Source organism: Tamandua tetradactyla, chromosome X, assembly GCF_023851605.1.
Source record: "Tamandua tetradactyla isolate mTamTet1 chromosome X, mTamTet1.pri, whole genome shotgun sequence".
NCBI lineage: Eukaryota > Metazoa > Chordata > Mammalia > Pilosa > Myrmecophagidae > Tamandua > Tamandua tetradactyla.
The window spans coordinates 73,062,737-73,090,133 of NC_135353.1; the positions used below are offsets into that span (position 1 = coordinate 73,062,737).

At 38.1% G+C, this 27,397-nt stretch overlaps 1 protein-coding gene and 2 pseudogenes across 1 annotated transcript in view; 2 read left to right on the forward strand and 1 right to left on the reverse strand.

Annotated features, from left to right (window-relative positions):
• The window catches only part of LOC143670601 (uncharacterized), a 144,768-nt gene that overhangs the window by 84,688 nt on the left and 32,683 nt on the right, over positions 1 to 27,397 (forward strand). The window lies entirely within an intron of this gene.
• LOC143670945 (lymphokine-activated killer T-cell-originated protein kinase pseudogene) lies at positions 4,379 to 5,093 on the reverse strand (annotated as a pseudogene).
• LOC143670647 (centromere protein Q pseudogene) lies at positions 9,610 to 11,020 on the forward strand (annotated as a pseudogene).

Genomic DNA, 27,397 nt, shown 5'->3' on the forward strand with positions numbered 1-27,397 from the left:
AGTCACCTGCGTCGGTTTTCCCTGAGGGTGAGACCCTGCAGGTTGAAAGACTTTCCTGTGAATTCTCTGGACTCTGTTTTTCTTATCCTGCCCTGTGTATGGCGCTTGTCTGACTGCAGGTCCCACCAGCATAAGATGATGCGGTACCTTTAACTTTGGCAGACTCTCCCTGCTGGGGGCATGGTGGAGACAGAGGAGAGGTTGTAGGCTGCTTTTAATGGCTTCAAATTACCAAGCCCTGGGGTCTGAACTCCTTGATGGAGGGATTCCACCTGAGTTGGGCTTCACCCCTCCCCTGGGGAAGGCACCCCTCCCCTGGGGAAGGCACAGGCTCCAGACAAGCCCCTAAAAGAGCTCACTTCTGCCTATGTCTGAGGCAGTTGCAGCCTGAAAAGTCCTGCCACTGTATCCAGAGGCAGTCAAGCCTTTGTAGATACACAGCCACAAAAACCTCTGTTTCCTTCTCTTCCCCCCCCCCCCCTTTTTCTCTCAGTCCTGCCCCCTTGGTGCTGGGGCAAATATGAGCAACCTCTGCTTTGCTCAGGTTCACCTAGCTGGGGGCCTATTTTTAGTAGTCAGAATTTGTTAATTAGTTCCACAATTGGCGTTTGATTGTGCACAGTCCCTGCTGCTGGTAAAGTCCTTTCCTTTCCCCTCTGGGAAGCTTAGGCCCCAGTTTTCTTACAATATTTTCTAAATGAGATAACGCGATATTTGCCCTTTTGTTTCTGGCTTATTTTGCCTCACTAAATGTCCCACAGGTTCATTCACATTGTTGCATACCTCACAACTTCATTCCCTTTTGTAGCAGCACCATGTTCAATCAAATGTATACACCATCATTCACCAATCTACTTCTCAGTCAGTGCATCTTTCAGCCATCTCCATCTACTAGGCCTCATCCAAAGTCAACAGTCCATTTTGGTTAATTTCATTGTTATCTCAGTTTTAGATAATTTGTTTGTTTCCAAGAGAAAGATGGCCAATAAACACACCCTCACCAAATAGAAAATCCAAACTTCCCCCAACTCTTGTCCCTTCCCCTATAATGTACCCCTGGTATTGCTGTGGTATTGTTGGTGTTTTTGATGTTTTCCTGTTAAACATAAACCATAGCATGCAATAGTGTTTTGCACCTATACTCCAAAATTATGCACTCTTTGCACAAGATTCATACCTTTGCAGTAGTTCATGCAATAACTTGTTTATATTTGTAGTGTTAATTTGTGGGACACCAATTAGTCTACATAACCCCGTTCAATCATGTTCACCTTCAATATGGTAATATTACTTATACACCCACTAGTGAACTGCCTTCACTTCTATCCCCTTACAATTAAGTTGATCCTCATTAGCTGACTGTTCATCCATCTCAAGCTTCTGTGTATCTCTAGGTCCCCTGTATTCTGTATTATAAGCATCTGATTTTACATTTACCGTGGTCATAAAAGTGGAATCATATAGTATTTATCCTTTTGTGTCTGCTTATTTCACTCAGCATTATGTCATAAAGGCTCATTCATCTTGTCATGTGGTTCAGGACATCATTTCCTCTTACTGCTGAAAAATATTCCATCATATGTATATAACAAATTTTGTTAATCCACTCCTCTGTTAGTTGGCACTTGGATTGTTTCCATCTTTTGATGATTGTGAATAGTGCTGCTATGAACATCAGTGTACAAATCTCTGTTCGTGTCACTGCTTTCAGCTCTTCTGGGTATATACCAAGTTTGGTATTGCTGGGTCATAGGGTCACTGGATATTTAGTTTTCTGAGGAACTGCCCGACTGTCTTCCATAGTGGCTATACCATTCTACATTCCCACCAGCAATGCATAAGTGTCCCAATCCCTCCACATCCTCTCCAACGTTTGTAGTTTCCTGTTTGTTTAATAGCAGCCATTCTTATAGGTGTGACGTGCTATCTTTTTGTAGTCTTGATCTGCATTTCCCTTATAGCTAATGAAAATGAGCATCTCCTCATTTGCTTTTTAACCATCTGTATTTGCTCTTAAGAAATATGTTTATTCATATTTTTAACCCACTTTATAATTGGGTCTCTTGTTCCTTTGTTGTTGAGTTGTATTATTTCTTTATGTAAACAAGATATCAAACTTGTATCTGATGTGTGATTTTCAAATATTTTGTCCCATTGAGTTGGCTGCCTCTTCACCCTTTTGGCAAAGTCTTTTGTGCTGCAAACACATTTGATTTTGAGGATTTCCCATTTATCTGTTTTTTCTTTTGTTGCTTGTCCTTTGGGTGTAAAGTTTAGGAAGCTACCTCCTATGACTAGGTCTTGAAGATGTTTCCCTACATTTTCTTCTAGGAGCTTTGTGGTACTGGTTCTTATATTTAGGAGTTTGATCCAATTTGAGTTAATTTTTGCATTGGGTGTAAGGTAAGGGTCATCTTTCATTCTTTTGGCTATTAATATCCAGTTCTCTCATGTCCATTTATTGAAGACTATTTTGTCCCAGTTCAGTGGATTTGGAGACCTTGTTGAAAATCAGTTGACCATAGATTTGTTGGTCTATTTCTGCACTCTTGATCTGATTCCTTGGTCAATACTTCTATCTTTGTGCCAGTACCATGGTTTTTTTTTCTGATACCTAAAGTATCCTTTATTCTATAACATTGCCTCATTTAAGTTTTATTATTTTTACACCAGAACTGTGAAATGCTTAAGATACAATCTAGTAAATAAAAAAATAAATAAGCAATTTCAGTGCAGAAATTGCATTTAATAAATTAAAGCAAAACCAAAGATTTGGGGAGATCCATAAAAGCAAAATAAGCTGTAACCACTCTTACTCAAAAAATAAAAAACTAAAACATCTGGAAATACTTAAGATCCTCTTCTGAGCCATATTCTCACAGGTTCCAGCTATCATATTTAATAAGCAGACTGGCCAAGAAAGGGCAGTGAAAGCTTGGATGTTTTAAAATAGAAGCAAATATAAATTTATTTTGTACTGCACAATTGGTTCATTTCAATAATCTATTAAAATAAAGAATGAGAAATTCATTAAAAGTGATGGTCACTCAGGCCTCCCTCTCCAGCCAACACAGCAAGCAAACTCACCACCCTCCCCCTGTCTATGTGGGACATGACTCCCAGGAGTGTGGACCTTCCTGGCAACGTGGGACAGAAATCCTAGAATGAGCTGAGATTCAGCATCAAGGGATTGAGAAAACCTTCTCGACCAAAAGGAGGAAGAGTGAAATGAGACAAAGTGTCAATGGCTGCGTGATTCCAAACAGAGTCAAGAGGTTATCCTTGAGGTTATTCTTACGCATTAAGTAGATATCACCTTGTTAGTCAAGATGTAATGGAGAGGCTGGAGGGAACTGCCTGAAAATGTAGAGCTGTGTTCCAGTAGCCATGTTTCTTGATGATGATTGTATAATGATATAACTTTCACAATGTGACTGTGTGATTGTGAAAACCTTGTGTCTGATGTTCCTTTTATCTACCTTGTCAACAGATGAGTAAAACATATGGACTAAAAATAAATAATAGGGAGAGCAAATGTTAAAATAAATTTAGGTTGAAATGCTAGTGATCAATGAAAGGGAGGTGTAAGGTGTATGGTATGTATAATCTCTTTTTTTCTGTTTTTGTTTTATTTCTTTTTCTGTTGTCTTTATTTTTTTTCTGAATTGATGTAAATGTTCTAAGAAATGATCATGATGATGAATATGCAAATATGTGATGATATTGTGAATTACTGATTATATATGTAGAATGGAATGATCATATGTTAAGAATGTTTTGTTCATTTGTTGTTAAATTTTTTTAATAAGTAAATAAGTAGGAATGTTTGCGTTTGTTAGGTTTTTTTGGTATTTAAAAAAATAAAATTAAAAAATTAAAAGAAAAGTAATGGTCACTCAATATGAAATAACGTTTTACGCATTTTGCTGATAGTGTTTTAAGTCTGTATGAACACTCTCAAGTACTTGAGTAACTAGTTCTTAAATTTGCAGAAAACTCACTACAATCTCAAATGCTTATCATCATAAGAATACAAGAAATTCCTTAGTGTTAGAAATGGTTATTGCAATACTAACAAGGTGCTACGATCTTAAAATATAGATTATCATAGTAACTACATAAAGGTTTTATAGTAAACATTTTTACAGTAATATAGAGTCTTAATATAGATTACCATGGTAGTTATATAAAGATATTTCAGTAAACAGAATGGTTATATACACGAACCATACTTCATGCTGAAATACTAATGAATATGAGGTGATCACTGTACATCCATTTACAAAGCATCAACAATGTGTGCAGCAGAAGGACAATCTTTAGGATCTTCATCTTCATCATCATCTGAAAAATTAATGTGTGGAATAGATAAAAGTCATCATTCCCCAGAAAGTAAGCCCAAATGCAAAATGTCTGCCTTGTCAATAATAATACCATTTTCCTCTAAAACCTCCTTGGGTTTCCATGGCTCAGCGCCAATATAATAGGCCTCAGGATCAGTCACAGTCATATTTTCATCCAATGGTTGAGAGACTCCTACATCACAGATTGTAATTGTTTCAAAATCACCTTTAATTACAACATTTGAAGACTTTATGTCTCCAGGAAGCAGTTTATTTTCTTGGTACAGATACCTTAACCCCCTTACCATGTAGAAAGCAACTTTTAAAATTATGGCTGCTTGAAAAAGATCCCAGCTGTCTTTATTTCATTCCTCTATTAAATTATTTAGAGTCTTTTCATCTCCATATTCCATAGCAAGACACAGACTACTGTTACTGGCTTCAGTAAAAGCATGATAACCTACAATATTTGGATGATGAAGACTTTTAAAAATTTTAGCTTCATCAGTTAGTCTCTTTTCATACATACTTTGATAATGATTATTACATCTATAACTGATCTTTTTCACAGCCCAAGGAGAATGAGACAAACCTCTTGTTCTTTTCATAAGGTAAACATTTACGCCAGTACCAAAGCCAAGCTTCTGCACAAATGGAGAGGCAGGAATTGCTATACATGGAGTTGAGCAAAATAGAGATTTCTTTTTTTCAGAATTTTCTTGGTGTCTTGAAATTATTTGCTCCTTCCATTGTAATAGCCATTCTAGGTCCAGAGACAAGCGTCAGGGATGAGTTTTTTTCTACCCTGGGGTAGAAAAAGCTGAGGTGAGGAGAGTTTGAGGAGGCCAAGGCCATATTGTAAACCGGGTCCCATGTGGCCCCAAATAAGACCCGTAGCTAACTCAACGCCCCAAGGAACAGCTCCTGGATTTTGCAACAGCTTTTGGGGCGGAAGGTGTGTACCATGTTCTTTTGACCACTGTGGCTCTATAATTAGTTTTAAAATTGATGAGTATTAATCCTCCTGCTTTGTTCTTTTTTTAGGATGCTTTTAGCTATTTGGAGGCTCTTTCCCTTCCAGATGAATTTGGTAACTAGTTTTTCCATATCTCAAAGTAGGTTGTTGGAATTTTGATTGGTACTGCATTGAATCTGTAGATCAATTTGGGAAGAACTGACGTCTTAACTACCTTTAATCTTCCTATCCATGAGTATGGAAGGTATTTCCACCTATTGAGATCTTCTTTGAGTACTTTTAGCAATGCTATGTAAGTTTCTGTGTACAAGTCCTTTACATCCCTAGTTAAGTTCATTCCTAGATACTTGATTCTTTTAATATTTTCCATGGAATTTTTTCCTTAATGGACTCCTTGGTTAGGTCATTGCCTGTGTATGGAAACATTACTGATTTTTGCACATTAAGTTTATAACCTGACATCTTGCTGAATTTGTTTGTTTGCTCAAGTAACTTTGTTGTAGATTTCTCGGGATTTTCCAAGTTTTGTATCATGTCATCTGCAAATAATGAAAGTTTTAGTTCTTCCTTTTCAATTTGGATGCCTTTTATTTCTTTGTTCTGCCTAATTACTCTCACTTGACCTTCTAGTACGATATTGAATAATAGTGGTGACTGAGGACATCCTTACCACATTCCCAATCTTAGAGGGAAAGTTTTCAGCTTCTCACCATTGAGTACCATGCTGGCTATGGGTTTTTCATATATGCCATTTATCATATTGAGGAAGCTACCTTTGGTTCCTACCTTTAGAAGTGTTTTTATCATAAAAGGATGTTAAATTTTGTTGAATGCTTTTTCAGTATCAATTGAGATGATCGTATGACATTTCCCTTTCAATTTGTTAGCATGCTGTAATATGTTAACTGATTTTCTTGTGTTGAACCATCCTTGTATTCCAGTATAAACCCACTTGATTGTGGTGTATAATTCTTTTAATGTGTTGTTGGATTCAGTTTGTCAATATTTTGTTGAGAATTTTTGCATCTATGTTCATTAGGGAGATTGGTCTGTAGTTTTTCTTTCTTGTAGCATCTTACCTGGTTTGGGTATTATAGGGACGTTAGCTTCAGAAAATGAGTTAGGTACTGTTCCTTTTTCCTCAATTTTTTTGGAAAATTTTGTGCAGGATTGGTGTTAGTTCTTTTTGGAATGTTTGCTAAAATTCCCCTATGAAGCGATCTGGCCCTAGGCTTTTCTTTGTAGGAAGATTTTTCATGACTGATTGAATCTCTACTTGAGATTGAGCTCTACTATTTCTCCTTGAGTCAGTGTAGATTGTTTGTGTGTTTCCAGGAATTTGTCCATTTCATCTAAGTTGTCTCATCTGTTGACATATAGTTGTTCATAGTATCTTCTTATGATTTTTTATTTCTTTATGGTCTGTTGAATGACCCTATTCTCATTTCTGATTTTGTTTATTTGTATCCTCTCTCTTTTTTCTTTGTCAGACTTGCTAGTGGCCCATTGATTTTATTGATTATTCTTAAAGAACCAACCTTTGGTTTTATTGATTCTTTCTATTGTTCTTTTTTTCTCCCATTCATTTATCTCTGCTTTAGTTTTTGTTGTTTCTCTTCTATTTGCTTTGGAGCTAGCTTGCTCTTCTTTCTCAATTTTCTCCAGGTCAGCAGTTAAGTCCTCGATTTTTGCTCTTTTTTCTTTTTTAATATAGGCATTTAGGGCAGTAAATTTCCCTCTCAGCACTGCCTTTGCCACATCCCATAGGTTCTGATATGTTATAGTCTCATTTTCCTTTGTCTCCAGATAGATGCTGACTTCTCTAGCAATTTCTTCTTTGACCCACTGGTTGTTTAAGAATGTGTTATTTAATATCCATGTATTTGTGAAAGTTCTTATTCTTTGGTGGTTATTGACTTCCAGCTTCACTTCATTGTGATCAGAGAAACTGCCTTGAATAATTTTCATTTTTTAAATTTGTAAAGACCAGTTTCATATGATCTATCCTGGAGAATGTTCCATGAGCACTAGAGAAGAATGTATATTCTGGTGTTTTGGGGTGTAATGACCTATATATGTCTAATTCATTTATCAAATTGTTTAAGTTCTCTGTCTCCTGGTTGATCCTCTGTCTGGTTGTTTTATCTATAGAGGAGAGTGGCGTACTGATGTCTCCTACTATTATTGTTGAAACATCCATCACTCCCTTCAGTTTTGTGAATGTTTGTCTAATGTACTTTGGAGCTCCTTGATTGGGGGCATAGGCATTTATGATTGTTATTTCTTCTTGGCTAGTTGTCCCTTTTACTAATATCTAGTGTCCTTCTTTGTCTCTTGTGATGACTTTACATTTAAAATTTATTTTGTCTGATATTGTATAGCTACTCCTACTTTCTTTTGGTTACAGCTTGTGTTGGACATCTTTTTCCATCCTTTCCCTTTTAATATATCTGTATCCATGTCTCTAAGGTGAGTCTCTTGTAAGCAGCATATAGCTGCATTATATTTCTTAATCCATTCTGCCAATCTGTATCTTTTAATTGCTAAGTTTAGTCCATTAACATTCAAAATTATTACTGTAAAGGCATTTCTTGAATCTACCATCTTGCCCTTTGGATTTTACTTGTCAGATCTATATATTATTTCCCCTCTTTGTCTTTTCATGTTTTAGCTCTCACTTACGGGTACTCTTCAGTTCTGTGCCCTGCTCCAGACCTCCTTCTCCTGCCTTTTTTTCCCCACTGGCATTCTCTTACCTTTTTTTCCCCACTGGCAGAACTCCCTTCAGTATTTCTTATAGAGCAAGCCTCTGTTGACATATTCTCTCAGTCTTTGTTTGTGAACATTTTAGTCTCTCCCTCAGTCTGAAGGATAATTTGGCTGGGTATGGAATTCTTGGCCAGAAATCTTTCTCTTTCTGGATTTTGAATATATCATACCACTGCCTTCTCACCTCCATAGTGCCAGTTGAATAGTCCAAAATAGGTCTTATGTGGTTTTCCTTGTATGTAGTACATTGCTTTTCTCTTATTGCTTTCAGGATTTTTTGCTTCTTTCAACATTTGACAGACTGATTAGCGTGTGTCTTTGGGTAGGCCTATTTGGATTTTTTTCTGTTTGGAGTTCATTGGGCTCCTTTAATTTGCACATTTATGTCCTTTATAAAGGTTGGGAAATTTCCCCCCATTATATCCTCCATTAATCTTCCTTCCACTTTATTCTTCTCTTCTCCTACTGGGACACTGATGATTCTTATTTTTGTGCACTTTGTTTTGTCCATCATTTCTCTGAAATCCACTTCAAGCATTTCCATCCTTTTTGTCATTTGCTCTTTTGTGTGTTCAAAATCAGTTGTTCTGTCCTCTAATTTGCTTATTCTTTCTTCTGCCTCTTCAAATCTGCTGTTGTGTGTCTCTAGTATATTTTTTATTTGGTCTACAGCATCTTTAAACTCTGTGATACCTGCTATTTTTATATTTATTCTTTCAAATTCCTCTTTATGCTCTTCTAGTGTCTTCTTGATCTCCTTTATGTTATTAGCCATCCTACTGATTTTATTTAGTAGAGTAATATGAACAACTTTGGTTAGTTGTTCCAAAGTCTGTGCCTCCTCTGGTGTTTTAATTTGTTCATTAGACTGTGCTATATCTGTCTACATCTTCATATGGTTAGTGATCTTCTGTTGTCTTTGTGATATGTAAATATCTTGTATGGTTATTTTGGAAGTTGATTTTCTTCAGTAGTCTAAAGCTTTGTATTCGTGGGATGGGTGTGGAGCAGGATGCGTGGTGTGGGGAGGGGCACAGCAGTGTGGTGAAGAGTTGTAGTGCATGTATATGCATGGGTTGGGGACTCTATGCTGGCACCTGTGAATGTGGGGTGTGGGCTGTGAGTTTGTGGAGGAGTAGTGTGGGAGCTGTGGGGGCGAGGTGCAGCTCAGACAGGACTTGGAGCACAGGAGCAAGTGTGGCGTGGGGGACGCAGACTTAGGGCACAGCAGAGGCAGATCAGGGGGCTGAGATGAGATGCTTGGGCTGGTACATGGGAAGGATGTAGTTGGGCATGTGAAGCGTATGGCTTATAGGTGTCATGGTGTGGAGTACAGGGTACAGAAATTGGGGCACATGGAGTGCAGGGTACATGTCTGTCCTTGCACAGGTGGAGGGGTCCAGGGGGCACAGGATGAGAATGTGACAGTGTATAGGTGTGGGGCACAGGTCTTGGAGTTTATGGGATATGTGTCCAGGGTAGGTGTTGATGGGTGGGCTGGGCACTGGTGCAAATCTCAGGTGAGGTAGGGAAGCCTACTTGTCCAGGGTGGAGGCTATGTGGCACAGATGCACACAAGAACACCTGACAGAGTTTTTTGGGCACCAATTTCTCTGAATGCTACACCCACAGGAGTTAGTGATTTCTGAAGCACTATTATAATTGTTCCCACTTATATCAGGATGCCTGACAAAACAAATGTGTCCAAGAAAAAATCTCAAAAGTTAAAAAGAAATCCAAAAAGAAAAACTGATGATGAAGTAATGGAGTTATCAGAGAAAAAGGTTAGAAACGCAATGGAAAAAATTTTAAAAACACCCAAACATCTCTCTACTGAATGAAAAACAAAGCATACAAATCTGAAACAGATAAAGAGAACATCCAACAAGAGAAAAACCTGGCAACCTTTTTCAAGGAGTAGCAGAGAGTATTTACAATCTATGATGGAATCAGTAATAACAGCAATTTTGAGTCACAATATTAAAGAAACCCAATATCACCTCAACTGTCTGCAGAAAAGATTGCTACAACTGTGTGAAACACTGGAAGCCCCTCCCAAAAAGCAGAAAAATTTAACTAATGTGTCAAGTCTACTGAAAATGGAAAGGGCACAGCACAGTGCTAAAGAGGAAGGTTTGGCAATACTGCAGGACGAAATAGATAAATTAGTGGAGACCACAGAGTCAATGACTGAGAACATTCAAAGCCTCAAAAGCAAACTTCACATTCTGATAAATGAAATGGAAGAAGAGGAGGAGAAGGTAAAACAGATCTTTCAAATGGATAGTAGTGAAGTACTCTCTTCCAGAGCTTTCTCAGAACATTATCAAACCACCAGTACTTCAGAAAGAAATTTTGATGCTAATTTCAGACCAGAATGTGCTCCTGAAGGAATTGGATGTTCTTCATAATTCATCCCAGGTGAAGGACATACTAACTTTCATTGAAGAAGCCTATAAGAGACTGGATGCATCTTAACAAGTTTTTATATGAGATTGTTTCATATTAATTTAAACTTTATGAATTTATAAAGCTACTACCCTATAAATGATATTTCAGAGACTCAGGCTTCTGTGGGATTTATTGTTCCTTACTAACTACATGCACTTTAAAATTAGCCTGTGCAGATCTACCATAAGCATCTAGTGTAGTCCTGGAGGATTAGGTGCCAAGATGGCAGCTTAGCAAGGTGTGTGATTTAGTTAGTCCTTCAGAACAGCTACTAAATAACCAGAAAGAGTACAGAACAGCTCTGGAGGCCACATCAGTGATCGGACACACAGCATACCCCAGTCTGGACCAGCTGGACCAGTGGCAAGCCCCCCCAGAACCGTGAGTTCCCCAAGCCATGGTGGCTGGCGCCCCTTCCCCTGAGGCTGCTTCCAAAAGGGTAAAGGAAAGAGAGTTTACCAGCAGTGGGGGCTAGGTGCAAACAAACACCAATTATGGAATTAATTAACAAATTCTGACTACTAAAAATAGGCCCCCAGCTTAGGTGAACCTGGTCAAAGCAGAGGTTGCTCATTTTTGCCCCGGTGCCAAGGGGGCAGGACTGACAGAAAAAGAGGGGAAAAAAAGAGAAGGAAACAGAGGTTTTTGTGGCTGTGTATCTACAAAGGCTTGACTGCCTCTGGATACAGTGGCAGGACTTTTCAGGCTGCAACTGCCTCAGACATAGGCAGAAGTGAGCTCTTTTTGGGACTTGTCTGGAGCCTGTGCCTTCCCCAGGGGAGGGGTGAAGCCCAACTCAGGTGGAATCCCTCCATCAAGGAATTCAGACCCCAGGGCTTGGTAATTTGAAGCCATTAAAAGCAGCCTACAACCTCTCCTCTGTCTCCACCATGGCCCCAGCAGGGAGAGTCTGCCAAAGTTAAAGGTATCACATCATCTTATTCTGGTGGGACCTGCAGTCAGACAAGCACCACACACAGGGCAGGATAAGAAAAACAGAGTCCAGAGACTACACAGGAAAGTCTTTCAACCTGCGGGGTCTCACCCTCAGGGAAAACCGACGCAGGTGACTCTTTCCTCCTGATAGGAGGCCAGTTAGGTCTGGGAAAATCTGGCTGGGATCTATAATATCTAAGTAGACCCTCCTAAGTGTGTGTGTGGGGAAAGGCACCACACAAGCAGGGCAAGAAACAAGAAAACAAGAACTGAAATATTCTCCTCTGTTAAACAAAACTTAAGCTAAAGGTCCAGATAAAGCTGAACGGAATGTCAAAGAACAGATAGACAACAAATTCATCCAGCAAGAAAACCCTAGATAAAAGAAGTGAAAGCAATCTCCAGAATAAACTAATTAAAGGTAATTAAATGCCTAGACACCAGCAAAAAATAACAAATCGCACTAGGAAAGTTGAAGGTATGGCCCAGTCAAAGGGACAAACCAACAATTCAAAAGAGATACAGAAGCTGAAACAATTAACTCAGAATATGAGAACAGACATGGAAAACCTCATCAAAAACCAAATCAATGAATTGAGGGAGGATATAAAGAAGGCAAGGAATATACAAAAAGAAGAAATCGGAAGTCTGAAAAAAAAATCACAGAACTTATGGGAATGAAAGGTATGGTAGAAGAGATTAAAAAAACAATGGAAACCTACAATGGTAGATTTTTGAGAGGCAGAACATAGGATTAGTGAACTGGAGGACAGAACATCTGAAATCCAACAAGCAAAAGAAAATATAGGAAAAAATGGAAAAATATGAGCAGGGACTCAGGGAATTGAAAGACAATATGAAGCACATGAATATACATGCTGTGGGTGTCCCAGAAGGAGAAGAGAAGGGAAAAGGAGGAGAAAAACTAATGGAGGAAATTGTCACTGAAAATTTCCCAATGCTTATGAAAGAATTACAATTACAGATCCAAGAAGTGCAGCATACCCCAAAGAGAGTAGATCCAAATAGACGTACTCCAAGACATTTACTAATCACAATTTCAGAGGTCAAAGAGAAAGAGAGAATCTTGAAAGCAGCAAGAGAAAAGCAAGCCATCACATACAAGGGAAGCCCAATAAGACTATGTGTAGATTTATCGGCAGAAACCATGGAGGCAAGAAGACAGTGGTATGATATATTTAAATTATTAAAAGAGAAAAACTGCCAACCAAGAACTCTATATCCAGCAAAATTGTCCTTCAAAAATGAGGGAGAAATTAAAACGTTTTCAGACAAAAAAATCACTGAGAGAATTTGTGACCAAGAGACCAGCTCTGCAAGAAATACTAAAGGGAACACTAGAGACAGATACGAAGACAGAAGAGAGAGGTGTGGAGAAGAGTGTAGAAAGAAAGACTATGAGTAAAGGTAAAAAGAAGGAAAATTAGATATGACATAAAATCCAAAAGGCAAAATTGGAGAAGAAAGTACTACCCATGCAGTAATAACACTGAATGTTAATGGATTAAACTCCCCAATCAAAAGACATAGACTGGCAGAATGGATTTAAAAACAGGACCCATCTATATGCTGTCTCTACTTAAAGGACATGAGGGCAAGGACACAAATGGACATTTGCACACCAAGGTTTATAGCAGCATTATTTACAATTACCAAGAGATGGAAACAGCCAAAATGTCCATCAACAGATGGGTGGCTAAAAAACTGTGGCATATACATATGATGGAATATTATGCAGCTGTAAGGCTGAATAAGGTTATGAAGTATGTAACAACATGGATGGACCTTAAGGACATTATGCTGAGTGAGATTAGCCAGAAACAAAAGGACAAATACTGTATGGGCTCACTGATATGAACGGACATTAGTGAATAAACTTGGAATATCTCCTTGGTAACAGAGACCATCAGGAGATAGAAATAGGGTAAGATATTGGGTAATTGGAGCTGAAGGGATACAGATTGTGCAACAGGACTGAATATAAAAACTCAGAAATGGACAGCACAATACTTCCTAACTGAAATAAAATTATGTTAAAACACTGAATGAAGCTGAATGTGAGAATGATAGAGGGAGGAGCGTTTGGGGCATAAATGAAATCACAAAGATAGACAGACAAAGATTGAATGGTATAAACTAGGAATGCCCAGAGTGTATAATGATAGTGACTAAATGTACAAATTTAAAAATGTTTTTGCATGAGAAAGAACAAAAAATGTCATTACTACAAGGTGCTGAAAATAGATGGTAATTAATAATTTAAAATTTTGACTTATGTGTGAGACTAAAGCAAAAAATGTTTTGGAATAAAATTTATATTTTGACTAGTGCATTTCCTAATATAACTTATGTAGATAGTTGATTGAACAACATAAGTACATGGAACCTTGGGTAGGACATGAGATTTTGTTGGTTTGTCCAGAGTGATGCCCTGATGAATCCCAGAGTGATTTGATCAGTGAGTGGAAAAGTATTTGCAAAGTCCTCTTCAGGGAATGGTGAGAATGGGGGAAAATTCAACCTCCCCAAGTTGAATTCTTGATATTCTCACAAGCAGTGTGGGCAACCACAGCTATAGGTGATCCCCCAGTCTTGGTGTTTGTTCATATGAAACTTAACCCCACAAAGGATATGTCAAGCCTACTTAAAATAAGGCCTACGAATCCCCCAAGAGAACCTCCTTTGTTGCTCAGATGTGGCCTCTCTCTCCAGCCAACACAACAAGAAAACTCACCACCCTCCCCCTGTCTATGTGGGACATGACTTCCAGGAGTGTGGACCTTCCTGGCAACATGGGACAGAAATCCTAGAATGAGCTGAGACTCAGCATCAAGGGGTTGAGAAAAACTCTAGAATGAGCTCGACCCAGCATCACAGGTTTGAGAAAACCTCGACCAAAATGGGGAAGAGTGAAATGAGAAAAATTGTCGATGGTTGAGAGATTCCAAACAGAGTTGAGAGGTTATCCTGGAGGTTATTCTTATGCATTAAGTAGATATCACCTTGTTATCCAAGATGTAATGGAAAGGCTGGAGGGAACTGCTTGAAAATGTAGTAGCCATGTTTCTTGATGATGATTGCATAATGATATAGCTTTCACAATGTGACTGTGTGATTGTGAAAACCTTGTGTCTGATGTTCCTTTTATCTACCTTGTCAATAGACGAGTAGAACATATGGAATAAAAATAAATAATAGGGGGAACAAATGTTCTCCCTATTATTTAGTTTTACTAAATTATGTTTTAATTTAGTTTGAAATGCTAGTGATCAATGAAAGGGAGGGGTAAGGGGTATGGTATGCATTTTTTTCTATTTTTATTTTATTTTTCTGTTGTCTTTTTATTTCTTTTTCTGAATTGATGCAAATGTTCTAAGAAATGGTCATGATGATGAATATGCAACTATGTGATGATATTGTAAATTACTGATTATATATGTAGAATGGAATGATCATATGTTAAGAATATTTGTGTTTCTTTCTTGTAATATTTTTTAATTTAAAAATTAATAAAAAAAGAATCTTGTTATTTGAGTAGCAACTTTACAATGAAAACTGAAATCTCAATCTTGCATGGCGTCTGCCATTAAAATGAGGGCGTTGATTGGAAAGGAGTGGGACCCTGAAAAATGAGATGGCAACATATGGATTGATAATGATGTCGGTGCAGAGGTTGAAACCCTAGGGCATGCTGAGACTTTTCTAGATAACCCTGTAATAGTCTGCCCTGAGAACATAGCTGCCCCACCTCCAACCTGCCCTGAAGAGTTGGCCAACCAACCTCCACCTAAAGGGATTAACCCTAGAGTGATTGATCCTGTTTCACCAGATGAAACTGAAAATGAATGCCCTGAAGCAATTGACTTGGAAGATACTTCTAATTCATTTCGTGACCCACTCCCACTACCTCTCATTTCTTCCAGACCTATAAATAGACTGAATTCCCAACAGGCCCCAAAAGGTGAGGTACAAAATGTCACACATGAGAAGGCATGATGTACTCCAAAAGAACAACATGAGTTTTCCAGTTTATATAGACAGAAATCAGGGGAATATGTGTGGCAATGGATTTTAATGGTGTGGGATAATGGTGAGAGGTATATAAAGCTGGATCAGACTGAAATTTATTGATATGAGCCCACTAAGGAGATTCTGCATTCAATGTTATAGCTTGAGGGGTCAGAAAAGACATTAACAGTTTGGATGGTTGGCTGAAACATGGACCAAAAGGTCGCGGACATTACCTAAGGTTGAAGTGCCAGAGCTGCCCTGGTATAATGTAGATGAGGGGATCCAGATTCTTAGAGAGATTGGAATGTTAGAGTGAATTTATCATGGAAAGCCTACTCTTATACCCCAGGAATGTCTGGAGGATGCACTTCTTACCAGAACTGTGATAAATAAATTTGTGAGACTAGCTCCATCATCCCTGAAGAGCGCTGTAGTTGCCCTTCTCTTTAGGTCAGATATTACTGTGAGAACTGCTGTCACTGAGCTGGAATCCTTAAACACAATGGGGATGACAGGATTCTGAGTTGGCAGAAGTCAGGTGGCAGCACTTAATCGCTAAAGACAAGGTGGATGTGGCTATCATAATAGACTGCAGACTCAAAGCAGGAGTCAAAATAATCTGACTTGCAGAGACTTGTGGCATTGGCTAGTAGATCATGGGGTACCCAGAAGTACAATAGATGGGTAGTCTACTAAATTCTTATTTGAGCTGTATAAGCAAAAGTGTTCTAGGTCAAGTGAACAGAAGTCTAACTTGAATTACAAAAACAGAGTCATGACCCCTTAATCAATTTCCAGACTTGAGACAGTTTACAGACCCAGAACCCCTTGAATGAGGGAACACGAGGTCCCTGTGCGGGAGGGCCCTGTTACACTGCCACAAATTTATACTGTTAATCTTCCTCCAAGCCTTCCCCAAAGAGACCAACGGCCTTTTAGCAGGGTAATTGTGCATTGGGGAAAAGGAAATGATCAGATATTTCAGGGATTATTAGACATTGGTTCAGAAGTGACATTAATTCTAGGGGAACCAAAACGTCATTCTGGTCCATCAGTCAGAGTGGAGGCTTATGGAAGTCAGGTGATCAATGGAATTTTAGCTCAGGTCCATCTCACAGTGGGTCCAGTGGGACCCCAGACCCATTCTGTAGTTATTTCCCCAATTCCAGAATGCATAAAGGGAATAGACATACTGAACAACTGGCAAAATCCCCCATTGGCTCTCTGATTGTTGGAGTGAGGGCTATTATGGTAGGAAAGGCCAAGTGGAAGCCACAAGAACTGTCCATACTTAACAAAATAGTATATCAGAAGCAGTACTGGATTCCTGGAGGGATTTCAAAGATTACTGCCACTCTTAAGGACTTGAAGGATGCAGGGGCGGTGATTCCCACCACATCCCCATTGAACTCTCCTATTTGGCCTATGCAGAAAATAGATGGGTCATGAGAAATGACAGTGGATTATCATAAACTTAACCAGATGGTGACTCCAATTCCATCTGCTATCCCAGATGTGGTATCATTGCTTGAGCAAATCAATATATCCCCTGATACCTGGTATGCACCTATTGATCTGGCAAATGCTTTTTTTGCAATAGCTGTTAGTAAGGACCACCAGAAACAGTTTGCTTTCAGGTAGCAAGTTCAGCAATATACTTTCACTGTCTTACATCAGGGGTGTATCAATTCTCCAGCCGTATGTCAGCTATACTCCTCCTTTTTCTTTTCTTTTTATTATTTTATTTCTCCTTCTTTTTAAATAACATATATACATAAAAACAATAAATTTCAAAGTACATTACAACAATTAGTTGTAGAACAGATTTCAGAGCCTGGTATGGGTTACAATTCCACAATTTTAAGTTTTATTTCTAGCTGCTCTAGGGTACTGGAGGTTAAAAGAAATATCAGCATAATGATTCAGCACTCCCACTTACTTGTAAAACCCTACCTTCTCTGTATAACTCCACCATCATCTTTGATCTTTCTCCCACTCTTTAGAGGTATTTGGGCTATGCCCATTCTAACTTTTTCACTTTGGAGGGGGCTGTTTATAATATGGGATAGGGGGATGGAAGGGCTGGCCCCTCTGCCTTTCAGGACTCATCTGGGCCAAAGACTCATCTGGAGGTTGCAGGTTTTGGAAAGTTATCCTGGTGATGTACTTTGAAATTTATTGCTTTTTATGTATATATGTTATATTTAAAGAAAAAGAGGAGTACAGCAGGGGAGATAGGATTTAACAAATGAGTATTACTACTGAATCATTATATTGATATTTCTGTTGGTCTTCAGTGTCTTGGAGTAACTTGAAGAAAAAAATGAAAAATCGTGAAACTGTAACCCATACCAAACTTTAAAGTCTGTTCTATAGCTACTTGTTAAAATACACTTGGCAATTTATTGCTTTTTTGTATATGTTATATTTTACAATTAAAAAATGTAAAAAAAAAAAACCAAACCTTTGTCATGAAAGTAAAAAGGCAGCCTACATGATATGAGACAGTATTTGGAAACCACACATCCAGAATAAATAAAGAGGTCCAACAACTCAACAACAGAAAGACAAAGAAGCCAATTAAAAAATGGGCCGGGCGGGCCGCGGTGGCTCAGCGGGCAAAGTGCTTGCCTGCTATGCCGGAGGACCTCGGTTCGATTCCCGGCCCCAGCCCATGTAACAAAAACGGAGAAACAGAATACAATAAAACAAGAAAATGTTTAAAAAAAAAAAAAAAATGGGCCAAAGATATGGATGGACACTTTTTGGAAGAGGAAACACAAAAGCCTCAAAAGCCTATGAAAAGATGCTCAACATCACTGGCTATTAGGAACAATGCAAATCAAAACCACAATGAAATATTATCTCACAGCTACTAGAATGGCCATTATTGAAAAAAACAAAAGCAAAATCAACAAGTGCTGGGGAGGATGTGGGGAAAGAAGCACACTTATTCATTATTAGGGGGAATGTAGAATAGTACAGCTGCTCTGGAAGGCAGTTTAGAGGTTCCTCAAGAAGCTAAGTATAGAATTGCCATATGATGCAGCAATCCCATTACTAGATATATATTTGGAGGAAATCAAGTCAAGAACACAAATGGACATTTGCACACCGATATTTATAGTGGCATTATTCATGATTGACAAGTGGCTAAACATGTGATACATGCATATGATGGAATATTATGCAGCTGTAAGGCAGAATAAAGTTATGAAGCATGTCGCAACATGGATGAACCTTGAGGATATTATGCTGAGTGAAACTAGTCTGAAACAAAAGAATAAATACTGTATGATCTCATTTCAGATAACATTAATGAGTGAACTTTGAGAGTTAAAGTTTGAGAACACAGGTTATCAGGAGAGAGAAAGAGGATAGAGATTGGGCATTTGATGCTGAAAGAGTACATAATGTTCAACAGGACTGATTGTAAAGATCCAGAAATTGACCGCAAAATACTATCCAATCGTAGCACAATATTGTAAGTACACTGAACAAAGCTGAATGTGAGTATGGTTGAGGGAGGATGGCTGGGGGTATATATTATACCAGAAGGAAAGGTAGAGGATAAAAGCTGGGATGGTAAGACAGAGTGAACAATGATGGTGATTAAATGTACAAATATAAGAATGTTTTTCATGAGGGAGAACAAATGAATGTCAACATTGCAAGCTGTTGAAAATGGGAGGAAATACTGGACAAATACAAACAATGCATATTAGGGTCTATAATTAACAATAACGTTGTAATATACTTCCATTGAATGTAACAAAAGCAATATGCCAAAGCTAAAAGTCAGTAAGTGGGAGTTAAGGGGGAGTGGTATGGGATTCTTTGTGGAAAAAAATGGAAATGTCCTCATATAGATTTTGGTGGTGAAGGGATGGCTATGTGATTATACTGGGAACCATAGATCTTTTACTTATTTTGGGTTTTATGTGTGAAGAAAACAGTTTAAAAAATGAACAGAGAATTACAAGCGGTGGAGAAACTGTGAAGAGGGAGATGTACCTATTCACTGATGATAGGGAAGTAGAGAGGTATAGACATCTGAAGGGCAGTGTGCTGGCTTCTCAGGAGGCTAGGGATGGGATTGCTGCATTATCTTGCAACCCCACAGTTAGGCATATACTTGGAGGAACTCAGAGTGGGGACAGGAATGGACATTTGAGCACTGGTGTTTATAACTGCAGTGTTTGGGATTTGCAATGGACGGAGGTGACCTAAGGACACATTGTCTGAAGAATGGGAGGGGGAACTGAGATATATACATAAAATGGGCTACTGATTGGCTGCAAGGAGGAATGAAGTCATGAGCCATGCAACTAGGTGAATGAAACTTGAGGACAGTATGTTGAATGAAATAAGCCTGAAATGAAAAGACAAATATTATTACACCTCATCAATATGAACTGTAATGTGCAAACCCTGAGAATTGAATTTGAGATTACAGATTATTAGGTGAAGTGCTGTTGTAAAATTTCCTAGATTGTAAGATACAATCCTTTGTGTAAACAAAGGAGGAGATGTTTATTTGGTGCAAAATTTATATTTTTATTAGCACATTACCTAATCTAACTTGTATAGTCAGTTTATTCGAACACCATAATTACAAGGAACCATGAATAGGGAGTGAGGTTTGATTGGTTGAACAGGTTGGTGTGATGCTCTGATACATCCCAGTGTAATCTGGGCATAAGATTAAAAAGTATTTGGAAAGTCCCCTTGAGGGACTGAGGGGAAAAGTGGAACTATTAAATATCTCCACTTGGTGAAGACCTGATATTCTTGTTATCATTGGGAACTGCCAATTTCATGGGCCAGGCCCTCAATCTTGGGGCTTGCCCTTATGAAACCTATTCCTGCAGGGGAGAAGATAAGCTTACTTATGATTATGCTTAAGCATCAACCCCAGAGAACCTCTTTTGTTCCTCAGATGTGGCCTCTATCTATAAACCAACTCCACAGGTGAGCTCGCTTCTCTCCCCTCCACATGGGACATGACTCCCAGGGGTGTAAATCTCCCTGGGAACATGGGCCATAGCTCCAGGGGATGAGCCTGTCTCTGGCATTCTGCAATTGAGAAAGCCTTCTTGACCAAAAGGGGGAAGAGAAATGAGGCAAAACAAAGTTTCACTGGCTGAGAGATTTCAAAAGATATCAAAAGGTCATTCTGGAGGGTATGCTTATGCAGTATATAAGTACATATATATTGGAGCAGAGACGGAAATACCTGAAACTTTTGAATTGTAATTCAGTAGCCTTGATTCTTTATTTTTTATTTCTTTAATTAATTTTTAAATTTTTATTAAAACTATAACAACAAACAAACACAAACTTTCTTAACTTATGACCATTCCATTATACATATATAATCAATAATTCACAATATTATTGCATAGTTGCATATTCATCATCATGATCATATCTTAGAACATTTGCATCAATTCAGAAAAAGAAATAAAGATAACAGAAAAAATTCATACATACCATACCCCTTACCCCTCCCTTTCATTGATCACTGGCATTTCAATCTAAATTTATTTTAACAATTGTTCCCCCTATTATTTATTTTTATTCAATATGTTTTATTTGTCTGTTGATAAGGTAGATAAAAGGAGCATCAGGCACAAAGTTTTTACAATCACACAGTCACGTGGTGAAAGCTGTATCATTATACAATCATCTTCAAGAAACACAGCTACTGGAACACAGCTCTACATTTTCAGGCAGTCCCCCCAACCTTTCCATTACATCTTGACTACCAAGGTGATACATATTTAATGCATAAGAATAACCTCCAGGATAACCTCTCGACTCTGTTTGGAATCTCACAGTCATTGACAGCTTATTTTGTCTCATCTCACTCTTCCCCTTTTTGGTCAAGAAGGTTTTCTCAATCCCTTGATGCTGAGTCTCAGCTCATTCAAGGATTTCTGTCCCACATTGCCAGGAAGGCCCATACCTTTGGGAGTCATGTCTCACATAGACAGGGGAAAGGCAGTGAGTTTGCTTGTTGTGTTGGCTGGAGAGAGAGGCCACATCTGAGCAACAAAAGCAACAAATTCTCTTGGGGGTGACTCTTAGGCCTAATTTTAAGTAGGCTTGACCTATCCTTTGTGAGGTTAAGTTTCATATGAACAAACCCCAAGATTGGGGGCTCAGTCTATTGCTTTGGTTGTCCCACTGCTTGTGAGAGTATCAAGAATTCAACTTGGGGAAGTTGAATTTTCCCCTTGTCTTACCATTTCCCAAAGGGAACTTTACAAATATTTTTTTATTCACTGTTCAAATCACTCTGGGATTTATAGGGGCATCCATCTGGACAAACCTACAAAATCTCATGCCCTACTCAAACTTCTATGTACTTATGGCATTCAATTAAGCTGTCTACATATTATATTATATTATATTATATTATATTATATTATATTATATTATATTATATTATATTATATTAGGAAATGCACTACTCAAAACATAAATTTTGAACCAAATAAACATTTTTTGCTTTAGTCTCACACACACATTAAAATTTTAAAATATGAATTACCATCTATTTTCAATGCCCTGCAGAAATAACATTCCTTTGCTCTTCCTTATGCAAAAGCATTTTTAAAATTTGTACATTTAGTCACTATCATTATACACTCTAGGCATTCCTAGATTATACCATCTCAGTCTTTATTGTCTATCTTTCTTTCTGATTTCATTTGTGCCCCCAGTCCTGCACCCTCTACCATTCTCACATTCAGATTCATTCAGTGTTTTAACATAACTGTATCACAGTTAGGTAGTATTGTGCTATCCATTTCCGAGTTTTTATATTCAGTCCTCTTGCACAATCTATATCTATTCAGCTCCAATTACCCAATATCTTACCCTATTTCTATCCCCTGATGGTCTCTGCTACCAATGAAATTCTCCAAGTTTATCCACTAATGTCAGTTCATATCAGTGAGCCCATACAGTATTTGTCCTTTTGTTTTTGGCTAATCTCACTCAGCATAATGTCCTTAAGGTCCATCCATGTTGTTACATACTTCATAACTTTTTTCTGTCTTGCAGCTGCATAATATTCCATCACATGCATATACCACAGTTTGTTTAGCCACTCATCTGTTGATGGACATTTTGGCTGTTTCCATCTATTCACAATTGTAAATAATGCTGCTATAAACATTGGTGTGCAAATGTCTGATTGTGTCCTCGCCCTCATGTCATCTGAATAAATACCTTAAAATTGTATTGCTGGATCATATGGCAATTCTATACTTAGCTTCCTGAGGAACCACCAAACTGCCTTCCATAGTGGTTGTACCATTTGACATTCCCATCAATAAATGCATAAGTGTGCCTCTTTCTCCACATCCTCTCCAGCACTTGTGATTTTCTGTTTTATTGATAGTGGCCATTCTGGTGGGTGTGAGATGACATCTCATTGTGGTTTTGATTTGCATTTCCCTAATAGCCAGGGATGTTGAGCATCTTTTCATGTGCCTTTTGGCCATTTGTATTTCCTCTTCTGAGAAGTGTCTGTTTAAGTCTTTTGCCCATTTTGTAATTGGGTTGTCTGTCTTTTTGTTGTTGAGTTGAACAATCTCTTTATATATTCTGAATACTAGACCTTTATCTGATAAATAAATATTTCAAAATATTGCTTCCCATTGTGCAGGCTGTTCATTACTAGTGTATAGAAACACTACAGATTTTTGAGTGTTGATCTTGTAACCTGCCACTTTGCTGTACTCATTTATTAGCTCTAGTAGTTTTGCTGTGGATTTTTCAGGGTTTTTGACATATACTGTCATATCATCTGCAAAGTGGTGATAGTGGATATCCTTGTCTTCTTCCTAATTTTAGGGGGAAAGTTTTCAGTTTATCCCCATTGAAGATGATGTTAGCTGTGGGTTTTTCATATATTCCCTTTATCATGATGAGGAAGTTCCCTTCTATTCCTATTCTTTGAGGTGTTTTCAACAGGAAGGGAGGTTGAATTTTGTCAAATGCCTCTTCTGCATCAATCGAGATGATCATGTGGTTTTTCTGCTTTGATTTGTTGATATAGTGTATTACATTAATTGATTTTCTTATGTTGAACCATGCTTGCATACCTGGGAAGAATCCTACCTGGTCATGGTGTATAATTCTTTTAATGTGCTGCTGGATTCGATTTGCTAGAATTTGGTTGAGGATTTTTGCATCTATATTCATTAGAGAGATTGGTCTATAGTTTTCTTGTATTGTAATATCTTTGGCTTTGGTATGAGGGTGATATTGGCTTTGTAGAATGAGATAGCTTTCCCTCCTCTTCAATTTTTTTGAATATTTTGAGCAGGATTGGTAGTAATTCTCTCTGGAATGTTTGGTAGAATTCACATGTGAAGCCATCTGGTCCTGGACTTTTCCTTTTGGTGAGCTTCTTAATGACTGATTCAACTTCTTTACTTGTGTTTGGTTTGTTGAGGTCGTCTGTTTCTTCTTGAGTCAAAGTTGGTTGTTCATGCCTTTGTAGAAAGTTGTCCATTTCATCGACATTGTTGAATTTATTAGCATAAAGTTGTTCATAGTATCCTCTCATTTCTTCCTTTATTTCTGTGGGGTCAGTGGTTATGCCTCCTCTTCCATATCTGATTTTATTTATTCACAACCTCTGTCTTCTTCTTTTTGTCAACCTCACTAGGAGTCCATCAATCTTAATGATTTTCTCATAGAACCAACTTCTGATTTTGTTGATTTTCTCGATTGTTTTCATGAGAAAACAATTTCATTGATTTCTGCCCTAATCGTCATTATTTCTTCCTTTTGCCTGATTTGGGGTTAGTTTGCTGTTCTTTCTCTAGTTCTTCCAAGTGGACAGTTAATTCCTTGATTTTTGCCCTTTCTTCTTTTTTGATATAGGCATTTAGGGTAATAAATTTCCTGCTTAACACTGCCTTTGCTGCATCCCATAAATTTTGATACGTTGTGTTTTCATTCTCATTTGGTCAAGATATTTACTGATTTCTCTTGTAATTTCTTCCTTGACCCACTGGTTGTTTAAGAGTGTGTTGTTGAGCCTCCACATATTCGTGAATTTTCTGGCCCTCTGCCTATTATTGATTTCCAGTTTCATTCCTTTATGATCTGAGCAAGCATTTTGTATGATTTCAATCTTTTTAAATTTATTGAGGCTTGCTTTGTGACCCAGCATATGGTCTATCCGTATATGAGAATGATCCATGAGTACTTGAGAAAAAGGTGCATCCTGCTTTCAGGGGGTCTAATGTTCTATAAATGTCTGTTAAGTCTAGTTCATTTATTGTATTATTCAAATTCTGTTTCTTTATTAATTATCAGTCTAGATGTTCTGTCCATTGTTGAGAATGTGAAATTGAAGTCTCCAACTATTGTGGTAGATGGGTCTATTTCTCTTTTCAGTGTTTTCAGTGTTTGCTGTATGTATTTTGGAGCATTCTGCCTTGGTGCACAAATATTTATGATTGTTTTGTCTTCTTGCTGAATTGTTCCTTTTATTAATACATAGTATCCTTCTTTGTCTCTTTTAACTGTTTTACATTTGAAGTCTAATTTGTTGGATATTAGTGTAGCTACTTCTGCTGTTTTCTGATTGTTATTTGCATGAAATATCTTTTCCCAACCTTTCACTTTCAACATATGTTTATCCTTGGGTCTAAGATGTGTTTTCAGTAGACAGCATATAGATAGGTCCTGTTTTTTAATCCATTCTGCAAGTCTATGTCTTTTGATTGGGGATTTTAATCCATTAACCTTTAGTATTATTACTGTGTAGGTAGTAATTTCTTCTACCATTCTGCCTTTTGGATTTTATATGCCATATCTAATTTTTCTTCTTTTTACCTTTTCTGATTGTCTTCATTTCTATACTCTTCTCCATACCTCCCCATCCTGTCTTTTCCTATCTGTCTCTAGTGCTTCCTTTAGTATTTCTTGCAGAGCCAGTCTCTTGGTCACAAATTCTCTCAGTTATTTTTTGCCTGAAAATGTTTTAATTTCTCCCTTATTTTTGACAGACAGTTTTGCTGGATATAGGATTCTTGGTTGGCAGTTTTCTCTTTTAATAATTTAAATATATCATCCCACTGTCTTCTCCCCTCCATGGTTTCTACTGAGAAATCTATGCATAGTTTTATTGAGTTTCCCTTGTATGTGATGGATTGCTTTTCTCTTGCTGCTTTCAAGATTCTCTCTTTCTCTTTGACATCTGATGTTCTGATTAGGAAGTGTCTTGGAGTACATCTATTTGGATCTATTCTGTTTGGGGTATGCTGCACCTCTTGGATCTGCAATTTTAAGTCTTTCATAAGAGTTGGTGTGCTGGTTTGAAAGGAAGTATGCCCCCTAGAAAATCCATGTTTTAGTCAAAATCCCGTTTCATAAAGGTAGAATAATCCCTGTTCAATACTGTATGTTTGAAACTGTGATTGGATCATCTCCCTGGATGATGTGATTTAGTCAAGAGTGGTTGTTAAACTGGATTAGGTGATGACATGACCACACCCATTTGGGTGGGTCTTGATTGGCTTACTGGAGTCCTATAAAAGAGGAAACATTTTGGAGAAAGAGATTCAGAGAGAGCAGAGAATGCTGCAGCACCATGAAGCAGAGAATCCACCAGCCAGTGACCTTTGGAGATGAAGAAGGAAAACTCCTCCTGGGGAGCTTCATGAAACCGGAAGCCAGGAGACAAAGCTAACAGATGACGCCATATTCGCCATGTGCCCTTCCAGCTGAGAGAGAAGCCCTGACTGTGTTCGCCATGTGCCCTTCCATCTGAGAGAGAAACACTGAACTTCATCGGCCTTCTTGAACCAAGGTATCTTTCCCTGGATGCCTTTGATTGGACATTTCTATAAACTTGTTGTAATTGGGACATTTTCTTGGCCTTAGAACTGTAAACTAGCACACTAGAACAGTTGGGAAATTTTCAGTGATAATTTCCTCCACTAGTTTTTCTCCTCCTTTTCCCTTCTCTTCTTCTTCTGGGACACCCATAATATGTATATTCAGGTACTTCATGTTTTCATTCAATTCCCTGGGTCCCTGCTCATATTTTTCCATTCTCTTCCCTGCATTTTCTTTTGCTTATCAGATTTCAGATGTTCCTTCCTCCAGTTTACTAGTCCTATCTTCTGCCTCTTAAAATCTGACATTGTGGGTTTCCACTGTTTTTTTCATCTCTTCTACTGTGACTTTCATTCCCATAAGTTTTGTGATTTGTTTTTTCAGACTTTCAGTTTCTTCTTTTTGTTCATTCTTTGCCCTCTTTGTATCCTCCCTCAATTCATTGATTTGATTTTTGATGAGGTGTTCCATGTCTGTTCATACATTCTGAATTAACTGTTTCAACTCCTGTATCTCATTTGAATTGTTGGTTTGTTCCTTTGACTGGGCCATATCTTCCATTTTCCTATCGCAATTTGTTATTTTTTGCTGGCATCTAGGCATTTAGTTACCTTAATGAGTTTATTCTGGAGATTGTTTTCACTTCCTTTACCTAGGGTTTTCTTGCTGGATGAATTTGTTGTCTATCTGTTCTTTGACATTCAGCTCAGCTTATTCTGGACCACTAGCTTAGTTTTCGTTTAACAGAGGAGAAATTTTCAGTTCTTGTTTTCTTGTTTCTTGCCCTGTCTGTATGATGCCTTTTCCACCTCACCCTTAGGAGGGTCTGCTTAGGTATTATAGACCCCAGCTGGATTTTCCCAGACCAAGCTGGCCTCCTTTCAGGAGTCACCTGTGTCAGTTTTCCCTTAGGGTGAGACCCAGCAGATTGAAAGACTTTTCTATGAAGACTCTGGACTCTGTGTTTATCCTATCTTGCCTGGTATGTGGCATTTCTCTGCCTGTGGGTCCCACCAGCATA